Below are 16,571 nucleotides of genomic sequence, written 5' to 3'. Positions count from 1 at the left end.
ATGTCTCTTGTTAGACTTATTGCTAGGTACATTACTTTTTGTTCTTTTAAATGGTATTTTTTCTTAAATTTCATTTTCCAACTATTGCTATATATAGTTAAAATTATTTATATTAATACATCTTCTATTTGGCAATCTTGTAGAACTCATTAAGTTCTTTTTGTTTGTTTGTTTTTTGAGATGGAGTTTTGCTCTTGTCGCCCAGGCTGGAGTGCAATGGCATGATCGCTGCTCACTGCAACTTCTGCCTCCCGGGTTCAAGTGATTCTCCTGCCTCAGCCTCCCAAGTAGCTGGGATTACAGGCACCCACTACCATGTCTGGCTAATTTCTGTATTTTTAGTGGAGACAGGGTTTCACCCCGTTGGCCAGGCTGGTCTCAAACTCCTGACCTCAGTAGATCTGCCTGCCTTGGCCTCCCCAAGTGCTAGGATTATAGGTCTGAGCCACTGCACCCAGCCTAGAACTTATTAATTCTTATAATTTGATTGTAGACTTTCCTGGATTTTCTTCGTAGATAATCAGTCATCTGTGAATTATGATAGTTTTCTTTGCTTCTTTCTAATCTGTGCACCCTTTGTCCTTTTTTGCTGGTATTTAATGCACAGACTAGGATTTCCAGTACAATGCTAAATAATATGATAGTAGACATCTTTGACTTGTTTCTTACTTTAAATAGAATGTCTTTACATTTCCATAGAGTATGATTTTAGCTATGTATGTTTCTTTTGATATCTTCAGCATATTAAGAATGTTTTACTCTAGTTGACTATGTTTTTCCTAGTTGACTAAGCCTTTTTATCACACAGAGTTGTTTTATCATATGCCATAATCCAGTAAAGCTTTTTTACCCCTTTAATCTGCTGTTTTGGTCAGTTGTGTTGATTGATTTTCTAATTTTGAGCCAATCTTATATTCCTAGAGTGATCCACACTGATCTTGATATATAGTATGTTTTCTTGACACTGCTGAGTTCAGTTTGCTAATATTTCACTTAGCATTTTATTGCATCTGTGCTCATGAGTGATGTATGTAATTTACTGTCTTGTGCTGTCCTTGTCTGGTTTGGAATCGAGGTAATCCTTGCTTTATAAAGTTAGTTTGGGGCATTATTTTGGATGCCTGCCATTTGTTCCTGCTCAGTGTCCCTGAAGGCTTTGGGGTTTTTGTTTATCTTTCTTCAAACTGAAAGAATGTTCTTAGTTTACTTCCGCTTAGGTTCAGACAACGAGAGAGGGGTCAGGATATTCATTCTCCCATTTCTTTCTTTCTTTCTTTTTTTTTTTTTTTTTTTTTTTTTTTTTTTTTTTTTTTTTTTTTTTTTTTTTTTTTTTTTTGAGATGGAATCTTGCTTTGTTGCCTAGGCCTATTTCTTGAGGTATCTGTAGGCTGGTGATAACTTTCAACTGAAAGCCACAGCTCCTGAATATGCCTTTATTTTGCTTTTATTCTTAAAACATAGTCTTGGAATAACAATTTGGGAGCGTAAAACTGAGTTACTTTGATTTTGGCATTATAAAACTATCATTTCATTGTCTTCTGACTTCCAATTGGTTTTTGAGAAGTCAACATTTAGTCTAATTTTTATTCCTTTGTATAGATTTTTCTTTTCTTTTTTATTGCCTTTAAGATCTTGTTTTCCCTTTTAGTGTTCTGTTGTTTAACTATAATATTGCTAGGTGGGCCTTTCTTTTTATTTGTTCTGATTGAGAGTTATTGAGATCTCTGAATCTAAACTCATTTTCTTTGATCAGTTCTGGAAAATTTCCAGCCCTTTACTTCTTTCCATGTATTATTTGATGTGTTTCCACATTTGCCTTATATATTTATCATCTCTTTTTTTCTTCAACATACTTTCAATTCTCATTTATACATGTATTTTTGCCATTCCATACATGGTTCTTTTATATTCTGTTACTTCTAACTCCAGTAGCTTTAATCTCTGCAGCTCCGATGATTTCGTTTGGCATTTCATTGACTCTAACTCACCATGCCTTATTGCCTCATGTATTTAGATCTGTGATGATGAACTTATCTAGCTTGTAACTTTGTCAGTAAAAACTTTCAAAGCCTAGTTTTAAAGACCATTCCTTCAAAGTTGATTTGTGATTGTTTCTATCAGATGCCTAGTGAACTACCAACATGGAACAATTTAAACAAATCTTCAGAGTTTTTAAACAAGAGGTAAGGTAAATATAGGCTCTAAATGCATGAGTGCAAGTTTGTATTAATGGTTAGAAACTGGCTAGGGGGCCGGGCGCGGTGGCTCAAGCCTATAATCCCAGCACTTTGGGAGGCCGAGGCGGGTGGATCACGAGGTCAAGAGATCGAGACCATCCTGGTCAACATGGTGAAACCCCGTCTCTACTAAAAATGCAAAATATTAGCTGGGCATGGTGGTGCGTGCCTGTAATCCCAGCTACTCAGGAGACTGAGGCAGGAGAATTGCTTGAACCCAGAAGGCGGATGTTGCGGTGAGCCGAGATTGTGCCATTGCACTCCAGCCTGGGTAACAAGAGTGAAACTCTGTCTGAAAAAAAAAAAAAAAAAGAAACTGGCTAAGGGGACTTTTTTTTTCTTCTTTACACAGAGCAAGTCTAAGACAGGCATGATATTGGGGACAATATCCATTTAGTAAGCGGGGAAGAAGTTCTGTGTTGTTTATCCTTTAATGATGTAGCTCTCAGATTCTGTGGTCCTCTGAATGCCAGAAGCTAAGCCACTGGAGATTCACATTTACCTCCAATCAAGCTCCAGCTCCAGAGTTTACTTACCTCTGTGTATTCATGCTTTCTTATTGTTTCTGGCCACTGAAAAATTATATTTCTGGTCCATCAGCTCTCCTACACATTGAGAAGAAGAATTTTTTTTTTCCAGTTTATTTTATTGCATTTTAGGTTTTGGGGTACATGTGAAGAACATGCAAAATTGTTGCATAGGAACACACGTGGTAGTGTGATTTGCTGCCTTCCTCCCCATCACCTACATCTGGCATTTCTCCCCTTGCTATCTCTCCCCAGCTTCCCACCCCCCACCGTCCTCCCCTATTTCCCCCCAACTGACCCCAGTGTGTAGTGCTCCCCTCCCTGTGTCCATGTGTTCTCATTGTTCAACACCCGCCTATGAGTGAGAACATGCGGTGTTTGATAGGGAAAATGTGGCACATATACACCATGGAATATTATGCAGCCATCAAAAACGATGAGTTTGGGTCCTTTGTAGGGACATGGATGAACCTGGAAACCATCATTCTCAGCAAACTGACAGAGAAGAATTCTTAATCTAGTATTTTTTACCTGAAGGAGTTTTTGTGAGCATTCAAACCTATTGCAAGAAACACTGCTATATTGCTCAAAGCTTGTTTTTTTAAAAAAGCTGTTATACTAACTGAATAGTAATCTGTGTATAATATATTTGCTTTTCAGTTGAGTAGAACTTTAGAGGTCCACCAGTCTAGCAGATAAAGCTGAGATGAATGGCCATTAGGAGCCTCAACTGAGGTTACATAGCTGAATAATAGCCAAGTCAAAATTAAAACTACGTTTTTAAAATAACCAATTCAGTCTGTACAGGAAAAGGTGGCTCAAAATGATCATTTACACTGGTTCACTTCTCCTTCCCCTCTTTACCTGGCTAACCCCTACTGAGCACTTAAATCCCAGCTTATGTGTCATTTCCTCAGAGAACTCTTTTTCTGAGCCCTGGACTAGGGAAGGTTGTCTGGATTTGTTTCCATGACACTTTGTATTTCTATCATTACTCCTGCTTCTTTTGTGTATTTGTTCAATTTTCTTTTTTCCCCATTAGACAGTTCGGTAAGTACAAAAACCAAATTTGGTTTGCTTCCTACTGGGTGCTCAACCTGTAGAATGGTATCTGAAAGTTAGATATTTAATAAGCACTTGCTTCATAAAGTGAAGCTCCTTATGAGGACCTAATTTGTTGAGGCTCTAGGGACTGATTGAGTTGGAGGCTGTTATGTAGAGCTGAACTCATAAACTAATCGTTTAAAAAATTTCTTTGTTTCTCCAAAGAGAGTGTGAGTTTTATAAATGTTAGCACTCAAATAAAAATTAATCCTCATACTTTCCTATGAAGAAACAAAACGGCAATTATTGAGTATAAGAATGATGGTATAATTAAACCTCCCAACTACTGAAGCCAGATCAATCAATAATAGTGCAATACATCTTTCTGAGGATTTTATCAGTCAGCAAGAGAGAAGACAGCATCTAGGGGGAAGGTTAAAATTTCGGAGAGAGTGAGTTTAGTGCTCTGGGTTAATGCCTTCTGTCAGGAAGATCGTCTTGGCATTTTTAGTATGCGCCACTTATCAGTGGCTTTCTGAAAAAGTAGGCACTAAGTACTTCAGGAATCTCTTTCTTGATAGTTGGCTTAGAAACCAGTTCAGAGACTTTCTCTGGGACCTATGATCCCTCAGTTAGACTCTGATTTGGAGAAGATGCTACAGTTCTCATGTAATGACAGTAGAAGTCATGAATTTCCCTCTATCCCAATATATATTCCAGCTCAGAAAAGGAGAGGGCATAGTTTACAACAGCATAGACTTTCTTATGATGTTAAGAACATAAAAATCTTATTTCAGCAAGGTTTGTTATTTTGTAATGTCTGATTTGGAGACTTCCCTGTCCTGCCTCCCAAAGGCCTGAGGCCATTTGCAGACCTGATGGAGGTGGAGACCTGGAAACACTCAGGCAAGGGGGTTGTAAGTATTTAGGAAGGTCCAGGGTGCTTGCTCTTTGTAGTTGAATACAAATGGGGCAGGCAGGCTCTGTGATTGAAGATATTTATTAATTTGGATTCCTTTCCATTTCATTGCACCATAAGTCATAAGTGACTATTATATTGATGCAGCACAAGTGAGCCCCAAAACTGGGGCTGAGCCCAGGGGAGTTCTTGTCTTCACCCGGGAAAGAATTCAAGTGCAAGTTAGTAATGTTAGACAGCAGTCTTTTATTGAACAGTACTGCTCCATGCAGAGCAAGGCTAACTCATGGGCAGTGTGCCCAGAGACGGCAGCATATGAGCTGTTGGCAACTGAATATATACCCACTTATACCCACTTTCAATTACATACAAATTAAAGGGCGGGTTAATGCAAATCGAGGGGTGGGTTATTTAGGACTTTCTAGGAAAGGGGCAGTAACTTCTCTGAGTCATTGCCATGGAAAGGAAGTAACTTCTAGGTTGTTGCCTGGCATTTGTAAACTGTCATGGTGCTGGTAGGAGGTGCATGTTGCAATTTATGCAAATTGCAAATGAGCAATGAGGGCAGCTAGGGATGACTTTCCTCGCTATCTGCTGGCTCTTACTGGTACCTTCACTTCATCCCACTGGGACTGGGAAATAAGTCCTGCTCGTCTCCTACCTCCATATGATTTTATGGTTATTTTACATTTAGTGGTGTCCTGGAGGATGCATAAAAACTGTCCATGGGGCAGGGGTAGGGGAAGGAAGGGGACCTGATTTTAGCATTTGCTGATTCCTAGGGTATAAATACTCCCAGCAGGGCTGATTTCAAGTTGCCAATGTGACATCACTGAAAGCAGAGTTGGCAAGAGATGTTCACCCACAACTAGCTCCCCAAGTTGGTGCCAGCCTATAGGAGCTAGCTCCAGTACACCACTACACATAGTGCTAAAAATGCAAAGGTCTGGCTGCTTAACTGATCCTAAGGGACAAGCAATTTGAAAAATACCACAGAAAGCCATGGTTCCCAGCTGCCAAGGGAGGGAAGCCAGGTTCCTTCTATAATGTGGGTGAAGTCTGGATATCAGTGGGTTCTGCTGAACTGTATCTTCATGAGAGTCCACCAAAGCTCACCCTATCATTTTTCCCACTCATGATCCCTCAGACATATTATCCTCCTGATGTCTAGATTATTCAGAAGGAGTGAAAAGTGTCAGCACTGTAGAACAGCACAACTGAAGGAAGGGTTGAATGCAGCTACATGTCTCTGACAAAGAGACTTTGATAGCTTTTATTCTAGTGAGGGTGCCAGAACAAAGCGTTTAAGTAAAATATATAACCATCAACATATCAACCATCAACGTATTAACCAATATATGAACATCACTCAATCCAGAACTTAGCTGAAGAAATAGAACATTATCAGTCTCTTTGAAGCTTCCTATGTGCCCCTCCTCCATTCCAAAATCTCCCGAAGAGATGATCTATGTACTGAATTTTATATCTGTAATTCCCTGTTTTTAAAAATTATTTTACCACTTAAGAATATTTATTCAGTTTTGCCTATTATGGAAATGTATGTGAAAGAAATTATATTGTATCTGTTCTTCTGCAAACTGCTATGTTCAATATTATGTGTGTGAAAATAATTTATGTTCATGTGCATAGCTGTAGTTCTTTATTGTCGTTTTTGCAGCACCATTTTAGCATTCTGTTATATGGTCTACCACAATGTATTTCTCTTTCTCCTGTCAATAGATATTTGAATTAATTTTAAGTTTTTTTTTATTTCCGAAAATGCTGCTATTAATCTTTCTTGTATATGTCTCCTGGTAAATATATGCAAGAATTTCTCTATGGTACATACCTAGGAATAGAGTTGCTAGGTTGAAGAAAATTGTATCTCTAAGAAGTTTGATTAACTTATAATTCCACTAGCAGCATTTGAGACCATCTTAGACTATGGTCTCTCCAACACTTGGACTTGCTGTACACTATAATTCTAATAACCACAGATTCTTTTGGGTTTTGTACATTGACAATTATACTATGCATGATTAAGGACAATTTTGTGTCCTCTTTCTTTTTAATTCTTTTACTTTCTCTGCCTACCTCATCTTTTTTGCTTGTTTTATTGCATGTATTAGAACCACCAGTACAAATGCCAGTAGAATAAACCTTGGCTTGTTTCTGTTCTTGAAAAAAAATGCTTTCATTTTTCATCATTAAGTAGGACATTAGCTATAGACTTTTTGAAAACATGAATGGATATTGAATTTTATCAGATGATTTTTCTGAATCCATTGAGAGGATCATGTGTTTTTTTTCTTTTATCTTTTAATGTAATAAATTATATTGCTATATTTTATAATTTTGATGAAAATTTGTATTTCTGAGATAAATACAACTTGTTCACAATGTGTTGCTTTTTTAAATACATGGATATACATGAATGTGTGTGTGTGTGTATGTGTGTGTATTCAGCTATTTGGTTTGTTAACATTTTAGAATTTTTGTGACTAAACTCATGAGTGAGATCAAACTGTGATTTTTTTTCTTTCTTCATCTGGATTTTATTATCAAAGGTGTACAAGCTTTAAAAATAAGTTCTGGTACATTATCTCTTTTCCTAGTCTCTTAAAGCTGATGTGTCATTTTATAGATTGAAATAGTCTTTTCTCTCAATGTTTAGTAGAACATTCTGGGTCAGATGTTTACCTTGGGGGAAATTGATTCAATTTATTTGATGATTATAACACCATTTTAAAAAATTTCTTTGAGAATTGATTTTGGTGATTTACATTTTTCTAGAAATTTGCTTATTTCATCTATGTTTTAAATGTATTGTCTTAAAGTTCTTCATAATTTTTTTCTTATTTCTGCCTTATTTCTGGTTATGTCATTATTCTCATTTCTAATATAGATTATTTATTCCTGTTCACTTTCTCCTTGATCAGTGTCACTGGAGTTTATCAGTCTTATTAGTCTTTTCAAAGAACCAACTTTTAATTCTATTGATTCTGTTTAATTTTTGTTTTCCATTATTTTTCCTGTATGATTTCTTACTTTTTTCTTTATTTAGTTGATATTTAAATAATTCCTTGTATCTTTAGTTAGTAGTTTGCAGTGTTTTGAAACTTTTTAAAAATATGCAGCTAAGACTATAAATTTCCCTTGAAGTACTCCTTTAGCTTTATGTTAGCAAATTTTGCTATTTAGTGTCTTTATTTTTATTTTTACCTAAGCATTTTCTAATATCAAGTATGATTTTTTTTCTTTGGTCTATATGTTGTTTAAAGGCATGTTTTTACAATTTCATAATGCATAGTTTTTTAAGTGTTATTTCTGTAACTTAATTAAAATGTAATTAGATAATATGGAATATATTTTATAGATTATTTGATATCTGTTTAAATTTGCTTTATGCTCTCTTACTCCTCAATTCTTATAAATGTGCTATGTGCTCTTGAAAAGGTTATGCGTTACTCACATATACATCTTGAATGATATTTTTCATCAGTCTAATATATCAGTTATTGATAAAATGTGTTTTTCATCTACTATGATGGCAGATTTTCAATTTCATCTTGTAGTCTATCAAAATTGCTGCTTAATGCATATATATAAAGCTATGATATTAGTACTTTTCATATATGCTTGGTAATTTCAACATTTTATTGTTATTTAGTGTCTCTATGGAGAGAAATGCTTTTTTAGGCCAAGCGTTCTTTGGCATTTATAAAGTTTTAAATTTTTTCTTTTAGTTCTGTTTCATATATTTCTATTTTTTTACTTACAAATTTCCTACATTTTTATATTTTAAGTGTAAATGTTGTAAGCAAAATATAGCTGGATCCTTTTAAAAATTCATTCTAAAAATCATTGACTTTCTACAAGCAAGATTAGTCTATTTATGTCATTCTGATTATAAGTACATGTGGATTTATTTGTACTATTTTACACTGTCTTTATTTTATTTCTGATTTTTTACTATTTTTTCTTTTAAATTGTTTTGTTCCATTTTACTTTCTTCCTTCTACCAACTTATAAAATACACCCTGTTTCTACTTGTTTAGTACTTTCGTAGAAATTACAATATGTATGGTTAATTTAATAAAGTAAAAAGTTAATCAGTGTATTAAACCTCCTCCAAAACAATACTTTTACTTTAAGACATTTGATTCCAATCACCCCCATTCCAGATGTCATAACTATTACTTTCTGATATCCATTTTTTTAAATTATTGTTTATCTTGTTTAGGATTCATAGGGTGTCAGGAATCTGATGTTGACCAGGCTAGTCTCAAACTTCTGACCTCAAGTGGTCCGCTTGACTCAGCCTCCCAAAGTGCTGGATTACAGGCGTGAGCCACCGTGCCGGCTGGGAACAATATTTTCTTTGTTATAGGAATTAATAGGAAAAAGATGAGAGCAAATTCAGTTAATAGGAAAAAGATGAGAGCAAATTCAGTTAAAAGGGAAAAGATGAGAGTAAGTTCAGGTTTTTTTTTTTTTTTTAAGTTTGTAGATTTGGAGAAGTGTAAAGATAAAACATATATAAATGTGCAAAAGGGATAGCAGGGATTTTTTTTTATACTGAGGAGCAATACCAGTCAGCTGGTGGTAGCTGACTAATGTCTTAAGAAGGATTTAGAAGCAATATCAAGGTTCGCAAATGAGAAGACCAGAATCTAGCAACAGTGTCTGTAGCAAGTTTTAGACCACCAATTACCTTCTATTATTTCAGCTAATTTTCTCTAATTGTATGTATTGTAAGTAATCTCACGTATTTGTTTTGCACACACACATTCTCTACCTATAACAACTTCGTTTTCATTTCTCTAACTAAATGCTATTCACAAGCCCAGGTGTTTGATACTAACCTGGGCAACATGGTGAAACCCCATCTCTACCAAAAAAACAAACAAACAAACAATAATAATGCAAAATTTAGCCAGCATGGTGGCAGGTGCCTGTAGTTCTACTTACTTGGAGGGCTGAGGTGGGAGCCTCACCTGAGCCCAGGGAGGTCAAGGCTGCAGTGAACTATGATTGTGCCACTGCACACCAGCATGGGGGACAGAGTGAGACCCTGTCTTAAAAAAAAAAAAAAGATCTATTTACTTTAGAGGCCCTCATTAAGCAAGCCCTCTATACATGCACCCAAAATAGATTAGATACTTCTTGTGCGCTCTTCAAACATCCTATGTGTCCCCCTTGACCACAGTTACCACATTAGATTGTAAATACCTATGTGTCTCTGCCTACCTTGCTAGAATAGTTGCTCCTTTAAGAGAAAGTCTGTAACTGTATTCTTAGTATTTAACCTAAGAGGTGGATAGTAAAATTATTTTTGAGTGAATCAGTGAATGAATGAAATGAAAATAGCTCCAATGTGGCATGTGAACCTTTTTTTTTTTTTTTTTTTTGAGGCAGAGTTTGGCTCTTGTTGCCCAGACTGAGTGCAATGGCTCCGTCTCGGCTCACCACAACCACCGCCTCCCGGGTTCAAGCAATTCTCCTGCCTCAGCCTCCCGAGTAGCTGGGGTTACAGGCATGCATCACCACACCCCATTAATTTTGTATTTTTAGTAGAAATTGGGTTTCTCCATGTTGGTCAGGCTCGTCTCGAACTCCCGACCTCAGGTGATCCGCCTGCCTCAGACTCCCAAAGTGCCAGGATTACAGGTGTGAGCTACCACGCCCAGCTGTGAATCTTAAATTGGAATTCCTGGAAGCAGAAGCTGAGAGGGATTCTTGTGCAAGTGATTTATTGAAGAACTGCTCTCAAGTGAAACCCATAAGGAATAAAGGGAGGCAGGTGGATGAGGGGAACAAGCTAGGCAAAGGTGTGTCAGCCAAAGCCTTTCCTGAGCCTGATCCCACAAGGAGCTCTGGAGCACGAAGAGCACCACTGAGGTATCCCACCCTGAGACAAGGGGGCCCCCATTTTACCCTGTGCTAGTCTTTCATGTGCTGTAGGCCACCTCTGGGAAAGGGTATTACTTGCTTGTCATTTTCAAGGTGGTTCTCAGGAAATCTAGAGCCGTGAACTGTTCGCAACCACTACTAGGCAGCTAAGGAAAGGGTGCACTGGCTTGGTCAAAGGGGATGTAGGCAGGGAAGAGTGGGGTCTAATGCAGTGTGATAGGACAATGGGAATGGGGTTATGGGGATGTAGGTGGGACCCTGATTCCCATGACCTCTGAGATATAGGAAAAGGAAGGAGAAAGAGAAAAGGGATCCTCTTCCTCCTCACTTCCCACCCACGTTTCCTTTCCTAGGTGAGAGTCGGCTTGCTTTCTTGGCGTTGTAGCTACCAAAGACAGGTGTCTGCACTGCAGGCTGGATGCTCCTGAGGGGGAGGCTGGCTTTGCAGAGAGCTAAGGTGGACTCTTGCTGTATCCCCTTCACACAGTTAAAGTATTCCTTGGTTGAGTACCTGGGGACGGCTGAGCTAGATGAAAAAACAAATCTTGTACAAACCGGGAAGAGCTGTAAAAGAACTTAATAGAGTTGTCAAGGACAGCAATTTCATCTCTGAAGAAAGGTGAGGCCAGTAAGGGAGAGCATTCCCCTGGGACTACATTTAATGATCTTTTACCTGTGGAAGCATTGCTATCCAAAATAGCGAGCCAGTTTCCTGACAGAAAGCCTTGTCGCATGGATTGGCATTTGCTTGCTTGGAAAATGAGTTTTCAACCTTTCGAGAATTGAAACATTCTGTGGTATTTACAATACAGCCTAACTGTCCAGTAGCTAAGTGTAGTCTAATTCTGACAGATGGCTCTACAGGGAAATTTTCTTTGGATTATTCTTCCAGGCTGAAATGCACTAATTAAGGGAAGTCTAAATAAACATAGTGGGGGAGTGAGATGGGGGAGAAGGTAGGCTGTTTCTTAGGAAGCTGTTTTGGAAAGTGGCCGTGTTTGCAATCTTTATCTTTCCAGCTCTACACACTCAGCTACATGGAGAATATAGGCCATTGCTTTGCTAAAGACATGGTAGTGCTGGATCAATGGGCAGCGGGCCTTCAGTAAAGAGCTATGACTTTGTTTTCTGCAAGGCCCTGGCTCTCTAACCTGTTTTTCTCCTGTGTTACCTGTCTTGGAATTTAACTTCCAGAATAAATGTGTCTTTAAAATGAGCATGGCTAACTTTAAAAACTGAACTGATCTACAAATTTGGCTGTGATAAACATTGCTAACCTTCCTTTATAAAAAGTCTAATACTTTGGTTTTAAGGTATTTAATACGTAAAGATATTCCGCTATTATACATTTCTTAATGCGTACCAGTTTGAGACCTAAATAGCTATAGGACAAGTACGTCTGGCTATCAGATATGGAAGGATGGATTGTGCATGAGTGGGTTGAGAAAACTCTAATCTGGAATCAGAAAGTGAATTATGGGTCAAGTAGTTGTAGTTTTGTCTCTATCATTATTCAACAAATGGTTTTGAATACTCACTGTCTGCCAGGAAATGTATTGGACATCAAGTACATAATGGTCCCTAATCTCTTGGGGCTTAGGGTTTTGATAAGATGGGAATGTGGGAAGAAGGGACAGATCGTAAAGCAAAACATTGCACAGGTAATTATTCACGTGTGATTGGTGCTGCAGAGGAAACATAGGCAAGTGCTCTGTGCAGCACCTAAGTTGGTCTGGTACATTAAAGAAGGATGCTTGGAGGAAATAACATTGAAGCTGAGACAAAAGGATGGTTAGGCATTTGCCTGGAGAAGGGCAGAGTCTCACATGAAAGGAACTGGAATGTGAAAAGTCCCTGAGGCAGGAACAGTTTTGGCAAGTTTAGGGGACAAAAAGTGTAGGGTGGCTAAAGACAGGGAAATAAAATGGAAGAGAGACCAGAATTCAGGCAGGAGCAAGAATAAAGATCTTTCAGGCAAGAATAAGTCTTTGAGTCTTTATGAGTAATTTTTTAAACAATTTCGAGTAGTGAATTGACATATAAATTTATAGTCTTAAAAAATCACTCTGGCTACAGTGCTTAATGGACACAAGGGGAGAGTGAGGGGATGGTCAGCCTGTCATAGAAGGCCACTCGGGTGTGGTTAATAGACATGGAAAAAAAGTGGCAGATTCCAGAAATTGTTTAAGCAGTTTATTGAGGAATAATTGTATACAATAAATGGCATATGTTTAAAGCATACAATTCGACAATATTTGAGATATATATATACATTTGTGAAACCATTTGCCATAATGAATAAAAATAATGAACATATCTGTCACCTCAAAACCTTGCTTGTACCCGTTCATAACCTCTCCCGCCTCCACTCCCTACCACCCATCCCCCAATCCCCAGGCAGCTATTGACCTGCCTCTTCTACATTAGTTTGGATTTTCTACGATTTTATAGGAATAAGCATCATACAGAAGGTACTCAGTTTTGTTTAGCTTCTTTCAATCAGAATAAGTATTTTTGAGATTCTTGTTGTATGTATTAATAATTTAATCCTTTTATTGCTGAATACTATTCACTTGCATAGATAATACCACTTTTTGTTTATCCTTTGCCTATTAATGAACATTTGGGTTATTTTCAGTTTGGGATATTACAAGTAAAGCTGCCATGAACATTCATGTGCTTTGTATGGATACATATTTTTTATTTTTCTTACATAATGACCTAGGAATAGAATGCTGGATTAGATGGTAGGTATATGTTTACCTTTTGATGAAACTGCTGAGCTGTTTAACAAAATGATTGTATCATTTTACATTTACACCAGCTATGAACTGTGAAACTTCTAGTTGCTCTACATTTTCACCAGCACTTGGTAGAGTTGGTCTTTCATTTTAAACATTCTAAGAGGTGTGAAATAGAATCTCATTGTGATTTTTACATTTCCCTAATGAAAAATGATATCAAGCATCATTTCATGTACTTGTCTACCATCTATTTATCTTTTTTGATAAAGTGTTCAAAATCTTTTGTCAATTTTTTTTTTCAGGCAGAGTCTTGCTCTGTCACCCAGACTAGAGTGCAGTGGCATGATCTTGCCTCACTGAAACCTCCATCTCCAAGGTTCAAGTGATTCTCCTGCCTCAGCCTCTCGAGTAGCTGGAATTACAGGCACCTGCCACTGTGCCCAGGTAATTTTGTATTTTTTGGTAGAGACAGGGTTTCACCATCTTGGCCAGGCTAGTCTCCAACTCCTGACTTCGTGATCCACCTGCCTCGGCCTCCCAAAGTGCTGGGATTACAGGTGTGAGCCACCGCCCCTGGCCTTTTGTCAATTTTTAATAGTTTTTTGTTTTTTATAAAACATTTTTTTCATCTTTTTAAAAAACTAGTTTTTAGTTTTGGTGAGCAATCTTTAATATTTCCGTTCTTCTACTACTTTTGGTTATTTTCTTTCTTCTGCTGTTCGCCTTTTTTTTCTGCCTCTTGAATTCAACTCTAACTTTAAATATTTTTTATTTTATACATGTGCTCTTAGGACTATAACTTCCCTTATAACTATATACTTTTTTTCCCCCATTTATTTATTTTATTGCATTTTAGGTTTTGGGGTACATGTGAAGAACATGCAAGATTGTTGCATAGGTACACACGTGGCAGTGTGATTTGCTGCCTTCCTCCCCATCACCTACATCTGGCATCTCTCTCCTTGCTATCTCTCCCCAACTCCCCACCCCCCACCGTCCCTTCCCTATTTCCCCCCAACTGACCCCAGTGTGTAGTGCTCCCCACCCTGTGTCCATGTGTTCTCATTGTTCAACACCCGCCTATGAGTGAGAACATGCGGTGTTTGATCTTCTGCTCTTCTGTCAGTTTGCTGAGAATGATGGTTTCCAGGTTCATCCATGTCCCTACAAAGGACACAAACTCATCGTTTTTGATGGCTGCATAATATTCCATGGTGTATATGTGCCACATTTTCCCTATCCAGTCTATCGTCGATGGGCATTTGGGTTGATTCCAGGTCTTTGCTATTGTAAACAGTGCTGCAATGAACATTCGTGTGCACGTGTCCTTATAGTAGAACGATTTATAATCCTTTGGATATATACCCAGTAATGGGATTGCTGGGTCAAATGGAATTTCTATTTCTAGGTCCTTGAGGAATCGCCACACTGTCTTCCACAATGGTTGAACTAATTTACACTCCCACCAACAGTGTAAAAGTGTTCCTATTTCTCCACATCCTCTCCAGCATCTGTTGTCTCCAGATTTTTTAATGATCGCCATTCTAGCTGGCATGAGATGGTATCTCAATGTAGTTTTGATTTGCATTTCTCTGATGACCAGTGATGATGAGCATTTTTTCATATGTTTGTTGGCCTCATGTATGTCTTCTTTTGTAAAGTGTCTGTTCATATCCTTTGCCTACTTTTGAATGGGTTTGTTAGTTTTTTTCTTGTAAATCTGTTTTAGTTCTTTGTAAATTTTGGATATCAGCCCTTTGTCAGATTGGGTAAACTGCAAAAATTTTTTCCCATTCTGTTGGTTGCCGATTCACTCTAATGACTGTTTCTTTTGCTGTGCAGAAGCTGTGGAGTTTGATTAAGTCCCATTTGTCTATTTTGGCTTTTGTTGTCAATGCTTTTGGTGTTTTGGTCATGAAGTCCTTGCCTACGCCAATGTCCTGAATGGTTTTGCCTAGATTTTCTTCTAGGGTTTTTATGGTGTTAGGTCTTAAGTTTAAGTCTTTAATCCATCTGGAGTTAATTTTAGTGTAAGGTGTCAGGAAGGGGTCCAGTTTCTGCTTTCTGCACATGGCTAGCCAGTTTTCCCAACACCATTTATTAAAAACATGGAACGCTTCACGAATTTGCTTGTCAATCTTGCACAGGGGCCATGTTAATCTTCTCTGTGTCATTCCAATTTTAGTATATGTGCTGCCGAAGCGAGTACTTAATAGTTTTTTTTTTTAAACTTTAATTTTAGGTTTAGTGGTACATGTACAGGTTTGCTGTATAGGTAAACACATGTTATGGGAGTTTGTCGTACAGATTATTCATCACCTGGGTACTAGGGCTAGTCCCCAATAGTTACTTTTTCTGATCCTTTCCCTCTTCCCACTCTCCACCCCCAGAAGATTCCAGTGTTTGCAGTTTCCCTCTTTGTGTCCATGTATTCTCATCATTTAGCTCCCACTTATAAGTGAGAACATGCAGCATTAGGTTTTCTGTTCCTGTGTTAGTTTTCAAAGGATAATGACCTTTAGCTCCATCTGTGTTCCTGCAAAGAACACAATCTCATTCTTTTTTATGAATGCATAATAGTCCATGGTATATTTTTTATGGCTGCATAGTATTCTATGGTATATATGTACCACATTTTCTTTATCCAATCTACCATTGATGGACATTTAGGTTGATTCCATGTCTTGCTATTGTGAATAGTGCTGCAACGAATATACACATGCATGTGTCTTTTTTATTTATGTATTTTTATTATTATACTTTAAGTTCTTGGGTAACGAAGCTAGAAACCATCATTCTCAGCATGTGTCTTTATGATAGAACAATTTATATTCTTCTGTGTATATACCCAGTAATGAGATTGCTAGGTCAAATGGTAGTTCTGTTTTTAGCTCATTGAGGTATTGCCACACTGTTTTCCACAAAGGTTGAACTAATTTACACTTCCATCAACAGTATATAAGCATTCCCTTTTCTCCACAACCTCACCAGCATCTGTTATTTTTTGACATTTTAATAATGGCCATTCTGACTAGCATGAGATGGAATCTCATTGAGGTTTTGATTTGCATGTATCTAATGATCAGTGATACTGGGCTCTTTTTCATATGTTTGTTGGCCACATGTCTGTCTTCAGAAAAATGTTTGTTCATGTCCTTTGCCCACTATTTAATAGAGTTGTTTATCT

At 37.6% G+C, this 16,571-nt stretch overlaps 1 protein-coding gene and 1 non-coding gene across 5 annotated transcripts in view; one reads left to right on the top strand and one right to left on the bottom strand.

Annotated features, from left to right (window-relative positions):
* Positions 1 to 16,571, top strand: part of SYT9 (synaptotagmin 9) — a 245,525-nt gene that overhangs the window by 70,009 nt on the left and 158,945 nt on the right. The gene's annotated exons all lie outside the window — the stretch shown is intronic.
* LOC119468046 lies at positions 15,487 to 15,593 on the bottom strand. Its single transcript, XR_005196674.1, has one exon. It is a non-coding gene; the product is annotated as a U6 spliceosomal RNA (small nuclear RNA).

Source organism: Cebus imitator, unplaced genomic scaffold, assembly GCF_001604975.1.
Source record: "Cebus imitator isolate Cc_AM_T3 unplaced genomic scaffold, Cebus_imitator-1.0 Scaffold370, whole genome shotgun sequence".
Taxonomy (NCBI): Eukaryota; Metazoa; Chordata; class Mammalia; order Primates; family Cebidae; genus Cebus; species Cebus imitator.
The sequence above is the reverse complement of the archived record's forward strand: the minus strand, read 5'-3'. Positions and strand labels throughout refer to the sequence as shown.